This window comes from Aythya ferina, assembly GCF_964211825.1.
Source record: "Aythya ferina genome assembly, chromosome: 1".
NCBI lineage: Eukaryota > Metazoa > Chordata > Aves > Anseriformes > Anatidae > Aythya > Aythya ferina.
Window position 1 is genome coordinate 62,156,323 of NC_140296.1, and position 12,044 is coordinate 62,168,366.

Below are 12,044 nucleotides of genomic sequence, written 5' to 3' on the forward strand. Positions count from 1 at the left end.
GACTTAGTATGCTCATAGTCCCATCTTTCCTCTGTTTATTAAGCCTTTCACTGGATGCTGAACAAAAGAAAGGCTCAATTATTTGAAACCTACTTTTGACTGTGCATTAACAACACTGAAAAACTTGATCTTGGATAGGCAATATTTACCTCACATGAGAATTATTTCCTTTATGTTATGCAGATTATTTTAGAGCAAAGTGAACAGGAAAACACCAAGACATTTTGAATAGTAGAAAAAGTAGTGACAGTGCATTCTCCATCTGGTCAGGAAGGCAACAGCCAGAAATGTCCTACAATTCAAATATGAAATGAAAGCAGATTTTTGAATAAAATGCATACCCTCTTGGGGCAGAAGTCAGGACATTTGTATATAGAAAGGGTTTTAATATATCACATAGGGATTTTATTGAGTTCTGCAAAGCTTTTTATGTCGTAGAGCTGTGGTATGAAAATCGTTTCAGAAGTTGTAAGGTAGTTAAGGGCAAGAGAAAAGGGAGAAATATTCTGTGGAATTATAGAAAGAACCTATGTCTTTGGGTAGATAAGTGTGCTTATGGTATCTCACACTATGCACATTTACTTGTTGCTTTGCAATATGGAATGTGATAGGACAAACTTGTACCTGCAAACTGGTGTAAAAAGCTTCCACCTCAGAGATTTACAGGGTGTCCAGGACCATGTCCAGGCAGCTTTTCAAGATCTCCAAGGATCTTGTTCCAGAAGATCTCCAAGGCAATTTGTTCCAGTGCTCCATCAGAAGTGCTGCCTGGTGTTCAGAGGGAGCCTCTTGTGTAACAGGTTGTGCCCCTTGCCTCTTGTCCTGGCACTGGGCACCTCTTGAAAAACCCTGGCTCTGCCTTCTCTGTACCCTCCCTTCAGGTATTTACAGACATTGACGGATTCCACCTGAGCCTCCTCTTCTACAGGCCAAACAGTCCTACCTATCTTGGCCTTTTCTCACAGGAGGGGTGCTCCAGTACCTTTATTGTATTGGTGGACCTATGATGGACTCTTTCCAGTATGTCCATGCATTGCATTTACTGGGGAGCCCAGAACTGGACCTAGTACTGCAGGTGTGGCCTCGCCAACACTGAGGGGAAGGATCACCTCTCTTGACTTGAAGGCAACACTTTGGCTAATGCAGCCCGGGAGGCTGTTGCCTTTCTTTGCCATGAGTGCACATAGCTGGCTGATGTTATCCAGGACCCCAAGTTGATCCTTCTCAGCAGAGCTGCTTTCCAGCTGGGTAGCCTTCTGCATGTCCTGGTGCCTGAGGTCGTTCCTCCACAGGTGCAGGACTCTGCCCTTCCCCTTGTTGAACTTTGTAAGGTTCTTTCAGCTCACTGCAGTAGATGCATTGTTAGAGAAAGGCTGACGGACACAGAAAGTGGTGGTTAGCCTTTGAAAAAAAAGTGTATTTAGACAGTGCTCTGTCTCCTGCAAAGGCTGTTCCTGAAGTCCACAGCCATTTTTCTTCTCCTCTCTCCTCTTAACCATGCTAAATTTAACTTTCTTCCACCTTTTTATCACAGTTGAGTTGTGTACATAAAATCAGTGAACATGCCATCCCTTGATTTTCTTTCCTTCTTGCATAGATTGGACAGGTGTTCATCCAGTGCAGGCACCTGTGGCCACAGTTGCGGCAATGTGGCATGGGTGGGAAAGATAGAAAGGAACAGGTTGTCATTGCCCAAGAAATATCCTCTGTGCCAAGAATAATAAAATATTGCTCTTTCCTTAATTGCTCAATATCCATTCCAAAATAGAGTATTATCTTTGCCGGAAGCTTTCTTTTCTAATACCTGTAGGTCAGTATAGTCATCTGTTAAATAAACAGGTAAAAAGGTAAAAATTATTTAAAATCTCTGTAGTTATTAAAATATTTGTGTAGTCTAGTGTTTAAACTTTAAATTTTAAGCACATTTAGAACCTAAAAAACTGTAAAAAAGTAACATTTAAGTAAAGTAAAAATTGAATGAATTTGTTATTTGAAATAGAAAATGCTTTATTAATTTGTTTAGTATTATTTGTTTGGCATACAGTAACTTTAAAGATCAGTAGTATATATTTATAATCATTACTTAAGTGCAAAGCTGTTTAGTTAAGAACTTTAAGTGCTTTCATAAAATTTAACTAAAATAATAAAAAACTCACAATCCTAGTCCACTTTGTAATTTTTTGTAAAGAAAAGCTATTCTTTTAAGTAATTTTTGTCAGCTTGAATATGCACAGGTGCAGTTGTTTGTTCAAATTTTCCTCATGATTATATAACAATAGTTTCAGTGAGGAAAAAAAATAACAACCTGCAATATGGATGATCAGATGTATATGTGGGAAATGCAGAGAACGAAATTAGGACTAATCATCCTGGTCTCCCTTTATTATTTTTTTTGGGGGGGGGGCACTTTAAGGCATGATTCATTCCATTCTTATGTAAACATCCAAAATAGGTCAGATTAATTGAGCTCTAAAATATCTATTTTTCTCTGTGGAGAGAGGCATGGTCACCCAAGGGAATGACTAGTTTAGGTGTGGTTATTTAGTTATCAAGTAAGGTGAGATGATTTGCACCCCATGTAACTGTTGTAGTCAAGAACAAGTATCTATAAAGAAAGAAATGTTGCCTTTACAAAAAGGTTTCTAATATAATAATATGTGCTCAAGCTCTTGTTCCACATTCCCTCCAATGCCCTAGATATTCTAAAACTTGTAACTTGAAATTTCTGTCACAAAGTAGAACATGTTGTAATACTGTGTTGTCCTTCATTCTGACTTACAAAAGCAATTGGATGCTAAACTTGAAACTAGCACTTGCCAAGAAATACATGGCACTGTTCTGATTAAAGATGTGCACACAGAATTCAGTGTTCATTCATATGTGTACGATAATTACTGCACAGAACAAGGCAACAGTGTGTGTATATATGCATGTACATGTGTGTATGTACACATACTAATAGAATGGTTGAAAGACAATTATAGGTAACAAGTGTAGTTAAGAAAGCAACTGAAAGCCAACAGACCCATAAATTAATAAATGTCATACATTAATAAATGCAGTATAGCATTATGCAAACTGTATCTACACAAATATAGGGATAAAGATAATAAGAACATATCTGTGCTTCATGTAGGACTATCAGGACAAAAGAAACCCTAGAGATGACACAGTTCCATTGCTAGCTGTGGAAAAGAAAGATACATTCAGTGAATATTTTTGATTTGTACTTAGAAATGAAAATAGAGTCTGTATGGCTAAAATGACATCTATTCTGACATTCCTTTAAGTGGATGGTAAAGAGCATCTATTAACTTTTTCAATTGGCAGGACAGGATAACTTGATTTAAAGCTTTTAAAAGGAATCTTGTACTTGTGCTTTCTGTCAAAAAGTCTTGGCATACTGGAGAAGTCCAAGGGGCCTAGAATATCTCATGCTGTGCAGATATTTCAAAAGTGTAAACAGGGTAATTGTAGATGAGTTAACTTGACCTTGGTTCCGTGTGGAAGAATGGAACAGCTGATATCGGACTCTATCCATAAGGAAACAAGACATGGTAATATAATCACTGCCAGTCAGCATGACTTTATGCAAAACAGGTTAAGTTAAATAAATGGAATAGTATTTTTATGAGGTCAGAATTTTGATTATTTGATTTGTTTAATAAAGGTAAATATGCTGACAAAATAATGGCTTTCAGACTCATGTGAAACATTGATATTGAATAACATCCTGATTAAAATATTAACATCAGAGCAAAATCAAGAAGATATTTATTAAATGAGATTAAACTGCATAATGTGGACATTCACCATGTAATTGTTAATGAAAACCTACCAAGTATCACCAGTGCAGTGATCAAGAGAGAAATTATGAGGAGAGATTACAAGCAGGAAGTAATCTAAGATGGATTTCCAGCTGAGCAGAAACAATACGGATACTAATATCGCCAATTAAAGGCTATATATTTGGAGAGGAGGACACAGATTGCACTTGCAGGTCTGAGGAGTGTAATGTCTTTGAAAAAATGGGAGGGCAATGGTTGATAGTCAACTTTTTAGTGTAAAATGACATGAACTTGGTTAATGTGATAACTCTGGAAGGTGTCAGAGATGGTCTTGTAATGGGACAATGTTCAGACCAAATTAAGCTCTCCATAGAGAAAGGCAGAAACAGTGAAAGCTACCACTCAACTGCCACATTTTACTCTGCTTTGAAATATATGAACAGAGCAGTTTCTTTGGGATACAGTGCAAACACAGTGGAAGAAGAAATAGTTAACAGGGGTTATGTACATCTGCATATGTAAGTAACAGAACAGGAGGGAGTATTTCCTTGCTGTTTTTTGTTTTGTTTTGTTTTGTTTTGTGTTTGTTGTTGTTGTTGTTTTGGTTTTTTTTTGAGAAAGGAGACTTTGGCTACATTATTTGTAAATAAGATTGCACAGCTTTGCTACCTTTTGTGGTGGCTTTTTCGGTTTTGTTTGATTGCTTGCTTGTCTGTTTTAAAGCTTTTTGATATTTAGTAAGCATAAAGCAAGTCTCAGAGGGAATCTATAAGCTCTAGACAGTGCTGAAGTGTTTGAGATGTTTAATGGGAGACATGACAGTTTCCTGCTTATTTTCCTGTCTTCTGGTCCCCAGAGTTTTGCTGCACAGAGGTAGAAAAGTCCCTTGGTCCCTTCCAGGGCAGTCATCACTGTCATGAGAAGACAGACCCACCTGTCCTCCCTGTCTCCCTTCTCCAGGAGCATCAGAGAAATGCTTTCTCTGCTTTCTGCATTTCTGGAACACTTTGAAGGGGAAAGAGGTTAAAGAATTGCTGTAGGTCTCACCCTACTTTTTGGTTTGGAAAGGAGAAAGCACATAAAAAGACAGTTTGATGCTAACTTGTGAAGATAAGTCACATTTTTGGCAGAGTGTATGCTGCTGGTCGAGGACCCTCATCTCTCAATATTGTCCAGTCTCCACAGTCAGGGTTTCAGATGGAAACCAGAGAGCAGGAAAAGGGGCCACTCAATATTTAGGTCTCATTTCTATATGGAGCCAAACCTCAAGTTCCAGCTTGGGATGCTGAAGGTCCCTGGGATTTGCCAATCTGGTAGTATTAGGTAGGATGCTGTAGGGAAGCAGAAGTGAAGATGAGGAAGAATAAGTGGGGAGATATGTATCTGTTGGTATTCCTCAGTGCCAGTAGATAAAATAGTAGCAATGTCTGGTAATGTGATGGGGAATCAGAAAGGTGCATTGGGTGGTGTTCAGAACCTTCATGCTGCCCTGCAATAGGAACATATACCCCATATGCCTGAGGGCGTGAAGTCACTCACTGCATTAAGTTTCTGCAGCCAGTCCTCTCTGACCTGACATGTGATCCAGTATCTGATCAGTAAAATTAGGGTGTTTTCCATCAGCTGTGTCTAGCACATCAGTTCATGGAGCAGAGGACTGTGCAACAAATCCATGTGAGATGTGGGCCAAATGGAGACAAGGGTCAGGCAAGAGCAAATGTAGAAATCTCATGGTTAATGCATGAGAGAGACCGGGAACAGAGAGGGGCAGGATTAATATCAGGGCTGGGAGGCAGCCCAAAATCACCTAACCTAATAATCACCATCATTCCTATGATTCCACAGGAATGAAGATCAGTCTAGATGAAAATGGATACAAATGGACAGGTTACCTCTGAATAAAGCACCAATGAACCTATGGCTGGAATACCATCCCTGCCCCTCAGCATCTTCACCACTGTACTAAAGACACTTCTGGCTTCTGTTTTTAATCCCCCCTTCTAAACAGCCTGTAATTCTGCCCTTTCTAAAACAATGACCCAACAGCTGGTGCCTTCCTTCTTTCTCTATCATCAACAAACAGTTTGTGAGGAGGGAGAGGGAAAAAACGAAATGTCTTCATTTTGCTCCTCTCTGGCTTCCCTTGCTGGCTAAGCATCTGTCCCACAGCTGTTGCACAGCACTCAGAGAGCAATGAACAACTTTAAAGTACAGATGTCTTCCAGTTTTCTGATTTTCAGCAAAATTGTTAGGGTTTGGCCTCATAATGCCTAAAATGTTTCCTGAAGTTTTCCGTTTTGTTTCTGATAAATTCCAAACTGGTCACATTGTATCCACACAGGCGAGCAAACAAATGCATGTATTTCTCTTAGCCATCTAAAAGGAAGGGGGCAAGGGTAAGTTAGTTCTCCAGAGTCCCTTTACAGCAAGCGGAAAGAGACGTTTATTTTCTGATGGAAATATGTCATGCCTACTTTAGGCTGTCAGTTTGTGATCATTAATACCAGAGCTGAACACAATTGGACAGAAGCAATATAAAGCATATCTTGAACATTTCTTTTAACATAAGTTGAATGTTTTTGTTAAATGAGCAGAGCACAGAGTATTGAGTCCACAATGGCATGAGGGTTTCAAGCTGCCTATAGAATCATCAAAGATGCCCAGCCTGGCATAGAGCTGAGCACTGACAGTGGATGGTATCTGACTAGGCATAAACTTCCTCATACAAAGTTAATGTTGCAACTCTTTGTAAATTGAGATAAATTAGTAGTTGCAATTGTACAACCAATACCTACATTATGTAGCTACAGATTATATCCTCCAATATTAACAGTAATATAAATCCAGACTCACTATGCTGTGAATATACTCACTATAAAGCTTCAGATCTACCAGTAGAATGGATGAATGACTCTCCCTTCACCACATTTTGAGGAACTCTAGAGGTTAAAATGCATTAGCCATCCGACTTTTAGATAGCTGAGATGAATTTGACCTCACCAGACATCCAGGAGGATTCAGTCCAGCTGAGCTTATAGAATCTCTTCACTTATGGATATAACTTAATGGCCACTTGAGGTCTGCATAGGAAGACTTAAATATTATGCTGTAGTTCAATGACAAGTTGTTTGTGCCATGGAGGACATCAGATCACCAAACCCCCAACAGTTTGCTTTGAAACCCATGTTGCTGTAACAGACACAACTTGAATTATGAATATCTATTTATAACTGACTCATGAGACCTAAGGAAAAAGTATAAAATTTGTTCAAGAAAATCAATGTGCTTGTTGAGAGAAAAGAGGTCGTGTGGACTGTGATGGTTTTCAACAGCTGTAACATCACTCGTGGACATGCAGAGCAGAGCTGCTGCAATTTATGTAAAGTACCCCCAGTCTGTACAGCACTAAAAAGTGTGTTCTCCTGAGCTTATTCCTAAAAAGGGACAGAAATTAATTTACTGGAGCTAAGTAACTTGAGACAAAATATTGTCAATCCTGTTGGCTTGTTTTCAAAAAGAAGGGAACCTCATCAATTGTGTGTTCCTGAGTCCTACTGAAACAATTAAAATGGAATGCTTTAAGATTTTTTAAAATTATTGAGTCCAACTGGAGGCAAGATATTTCTTTAAAGTAATCTGTAAATTTGATGTGTGTATGCAGTGTAGTTACAAAGTTGAACCTGCACATGGAAAGAGCAAATTGAAATTAATTATTATTATTATTAAAGACAGCCTTCAGAAGTGAGAAACTCGACAATCTGCTTTTTCCTAAGCGAAAGTAAAAAAGTAACTAAAATCAGCAAGTCATTAAATTGGGTTGCAAAATTATTTCAGTATTATCAGTCTAAAGGATTAGTAATGTAAGGATGTCTGAGTGTGAATGTTTTGGGGATTGCGATTTTCAACTTGCTGGTATTTCTTTAAATGTAGCCAAGGCAGGAGAGTGGCAGACAACTGTTGTTTTTAAACTTGATAATCCTGCAAGAGTATCTAGATCACTTACCCACAGGCATTTTTCAGCAAATGTTCAATTAACAACTTGACAGCCATCCACTGACTTTAAAACTATCTGATCTTTTCACAATCGATACCTCGCGTCTGTGTAATTTATACCACTGTGATGCAGTTAGATGTTTAGCACATTTGCTGTTCTGACGCCTTTCTAAACAAAGAAAAAAAGGTCCCGTGGTTACCAAGAGGGACACTATCCCAGGGCAGCGTTGCAGAGGAAACTACGGGGCAGATACATCAGCTGGGAAAGGTAAAACAAAGGCCAAGCTGCTACGCTATCCAAGGACCTTCCCTCAGGTCCGAGTCAGTTGGGACAAAAGAAGTTTTTGTTAGCAAACAAACCCAGGACGTTTTGTACCAGAAATGAAAGGCCCTTTCAGCTAGCTGGAAGGTGTGAGAAAAAGATACCTGGGAGGCTGTGTTTCTGAGGCTTCTGCCAGGTCCTTGTACAGCTCCAGCTGTGGGAAGAGTTTTCTTTGCTGGGGTCACTAAGAGGAGGTGCACCGGGTCTTGGCTGACGGATCCCCAGCCATGACAGCTGCTTTCTAGAGACAAGAGCAAAACCGACAACATCTGGCTTTGGAGTTATTCACCTTTAAAAAATCTACTTCCGTAGCCTTGAAAGGTTTCACAAAGTCAGCAATTCCTTAGCCAAAAACGATTACAGTCCCCCATCGTATCACAGAAATAAGTGAATTTCTAAACTCAGATGTATCCTGAACTTCCTATATGCAGCTTACCTCTCCTTATTAGATGGTCTGAATAGATGGAAGAGTAATCAAATGGACATTTTCCATTCCCTGTGGGTTTGGGGGAAAATATTCCAAACCTCCTTTACTGATGTAAGACACTTGGGAGAAAATAACACAGTGAGGAATAGAACTGAAAGACAAAAACAGCAAAAAACAGAAGCGTGTAGGAATGAAGTGGGGCACCCAGAAACATTTTCGTATTGTATGATTAAATAGAAGAGATGAAATTAAAAACATGTTAATTTGCCATGATTACCTCATACTCTCCTGTTGTTAATGCTGTCTAATTCCCTTTGCAAAATCAGCAGTTTAACTGAAAGCACACTCTTCACTTGTATTTGATTTTGCAGTCTCCCACTCCACTAATGAAAATGTAATGTTCACATGAATATTTTATTATCATAAAGTGACCGTTTTGTTCTGTGTCCATGAGCACTCAACAGACCACACATGACATCTTTTTTTGTGTGTGTGTGTGTGTGTGTGTGTGTGTGTGTGGAAATTACTTGATACTAATTATTGTAGTAACTTATTATTTAGACATACAAATTGCCCCCAAGCATGGCAGTGCTTGCTATTACAAGGATCTTGGAGATAACCACTCCTCTTTGTCCTGCCCCACCATCCAGCCATCCAGAGTCTGCAACAGTGTCTGTGGTGTTCTTGCCATCAAGCCCATCGTCTGGGAGAAGGTTTTATTCAACCTCTGGTGTAGGCACAAGAAACTACAAAAATTTCTAGTGTCATAGTTTCGGGCTTGTTTTGTTCGGGTGCTTAATCTTTCTGAAATTAATAGCTGGTTCTAAACTGCATAGCTGAGAAAATATGGAAAAAAAAAAAAGAAAAAGATATTCCACCTCTTCCTTCAGCACACGTGCTGCCTTTTGTGCTTTCTTCATGCATCTGAGCACACCAGAATTTGTCAGGTTGGCACTTTTCAGTTCTTCTTTAAATCCTGAGCATGCCTGCAGTGTCCATCAGTTAGGCAACTGGCAGGCTGAAGCTTCTCCTTGTCAGCCATACCGTTTATGGGGCTGCAGAATCGCCTTTCCCATTTGACTCCCCACGTCGGCAATCTTCCTCAATTCATTGTATACATACAATATATACATTAAACAAAACAGAAGGAGGCCCACCATTAATTACTCATCCACACAATGTCTAACACAATGGGAGCCTGGGGCTCCGCTGAGTTTCCCAGAGCTGTCTAAATAATGCAGATAGATGATAACACTCCTTGAAAGCAGCCAGTCCATTCCGAGGGCAAGCCTTCCTCATTTTATTCACATAAAACTTCCACTGAAGGGGTACACTGAAAGAAGCAGGCAAGGATGTAGTGAATATATTTCTGCAAATGTCTCTTTATCTCCCTGGCGCTCGTGTGTGCACAAATTAAGCCAGCAAATGCTTTGCATGAGTAAGAATTGCATCGATAGCATATTCCTAACAGTAAGGGTAAGGGGACAATTCAGAATCACAATAACTCATAGTTTTATGCTCTTTATTTTGCACCATCAAATAAGTAGGCAGAACAAGAAAAGACATACAAAAAAGAGAGAAGGCTGTTTTTTTTTCCCTTTTAGTAGTAATAAACCTGGGGCTATTTATAAGGTGTATATATCATAGAAATCCAATAAAACAGGACTGGGAGTAAACATGAGATCATCTAGACTATCACACCGCCCTGAGTCAGGACAACTGTACTAGTGTCATTCCCGATAAATATTTGCGTAGCTTAAAATGCTCCAGTGATGGGGACTCTATAAAAATCCCTTGACAATCTACCCCAGGACTCCATTACCCCTGGTGCTAGGAAAATTATCCTGGTGTTAAGATAAATGACTGAGGAAGTCAGGCTCCCTTCTGAAGTTAAAAGCAAAACAACAACAACAAAAAGAGGAAAAAAAGAGTACCTAAAGGAGATGCAAAGGCCATCTGAAACAAAGACAAATAGCCAAATGAATTGTAGGGTATAGGGGAAAGCTGAATGCCTGGGATTGTTTTGCTGGGGAACAGCCTCCCAAAGCTGTAGGAAACAAACAGACAGAGGCCAGAGTAACCTGACTTGGGAAGGAAGCAAATGAGCAGACTTTCAAACAGAAGCTACCTGAAAAGAAAGAATTTGAAAAAAAGCAGACCAGAAACCAAACCAAACCGAACAAAACAAAAACTGTTCTGCCAGAGTCCCATCATGCTTGAGTGAATTTTCTGTAAATATTGCATGAAAGGAATAGTGAGTTCTATCATTAGGCTCTTCTTGAACAGAAATAACCTGAAAGACCCTAGATCCCGGCTATCCCTGCAGCTCTGCAGAGTACATAGAAAACCTCTTGGGAAAAAAAAGTAAAAAAAAAAAAAAAAAGGAAAAGAAAAAGAAAAAAAAAGGGCATTGTTTCCAACGAGTCTTAGATATGTGCATGTTCTTCTCCTGTGCAAGAGTGGTAGAGGATTTAACTACTGTTTGCAAATATTTGCTCCTATTGCTTCACGAACCTTCTTCCTAAAACAAGATCGGTGATATTCTATCAAGCTTTTTTTCTTTAAAATAATAATACTAATAATAAACCAGCATTGTTTAGCCTCCAGGTAGCTCCAGAAGGCTGCGTTCCCCCCTCCCGGAGCATCTCTCCCCCACCCGCGGGGTGCCCGCAGTCCCGCAGTCCCGCCGCAGCCAGCGGGGGGCAGCACGCACCCGCGACGGGCCCCGGGTCCCCCCCCGGTCCCGGGACACCCCCGGGAGCCCCCCGGGAGCCGCTGGTGATGCCGTGGGTGCTCCCTGAGCGGCATTTTTTGGGTGCACCTGTCGCGGGAAGAAGAACGGTCTCCTGGCTCGCTGCTTGCTCCGAAACACGGCTGCTCCAAACTTTCCTCTGGCAAGGCGAGCGCTGAGATGGGAGCGATCTGTGCACGGGGAAACACCCAAGGAGGCACTTGTCGAAAAGTAATAAGCTGGAAATAAGGCATGCCCCGGATTCCCCTCCGTTTTCTTTATCCCCTCCCACGCTGGAATGGACAAGCAAACATTCCCGTTGTTTCAGTGTGTGTTTAATGCAATTAACACAAGTCTCGGAGTTACTGAGTATGCACAGAGTTGCATAATTGTAAGCCCGATTTATTTAACCTGGAATTGTCTGGAAATCTGCTGGCACAATATTCTCTCAGAAAAGCAATCCCTACTCAAGAAAGAACCATTTTCAGACCCTACAGCTGCTGACTCTCTCCGCTTCACTTGCAAAGCCACCCGTAACCGTTTTCATAGGAAAAAGAAACAAGGAAAAAAAAAAAAATTGGCAGCCCCAACCTCAGGGGGTGGATCCCTCTGAGCTGCTCTTGCTACAGAGGCGTAACACACGCCGGTAGCTGATGCTAGTGAATGCGTAGTATCAACAAACAGATTTATAAAACTGCCCGGAGAGATGGCCCGTCCTCCCGGCCAAATAACACAGGCTTCACAACCGGGTAGTAGCTCGGTCATGGTACATTAGCCCTCAAA

At 40.4% G+C, this 12,044-nt stretch overlaps 1 long non-coding RNA gene across 1 annotated transcript; it reads right to left on the reverse strand.

Moving 5' to 3' along the window:
• Positions 1–1,219: 1,219 nt before the first annotated feature.
• On the reverse strand, positions 1,220–8,667 carry LOC311430107. The gene is made up of 3 exons (XR_014688568.1): positions 8,540–8,667; positions 8,208–8,344; positions 1,220–1,627 (listed from the first exon to the last, which is right to left on the reverse strand). It is a non-coding gene; the product is annotated as an uncharacterized lncRNA (long non-coding RNA).
• Positions 8,668–12,044: the final 3,377 nt, after the last annotated feature.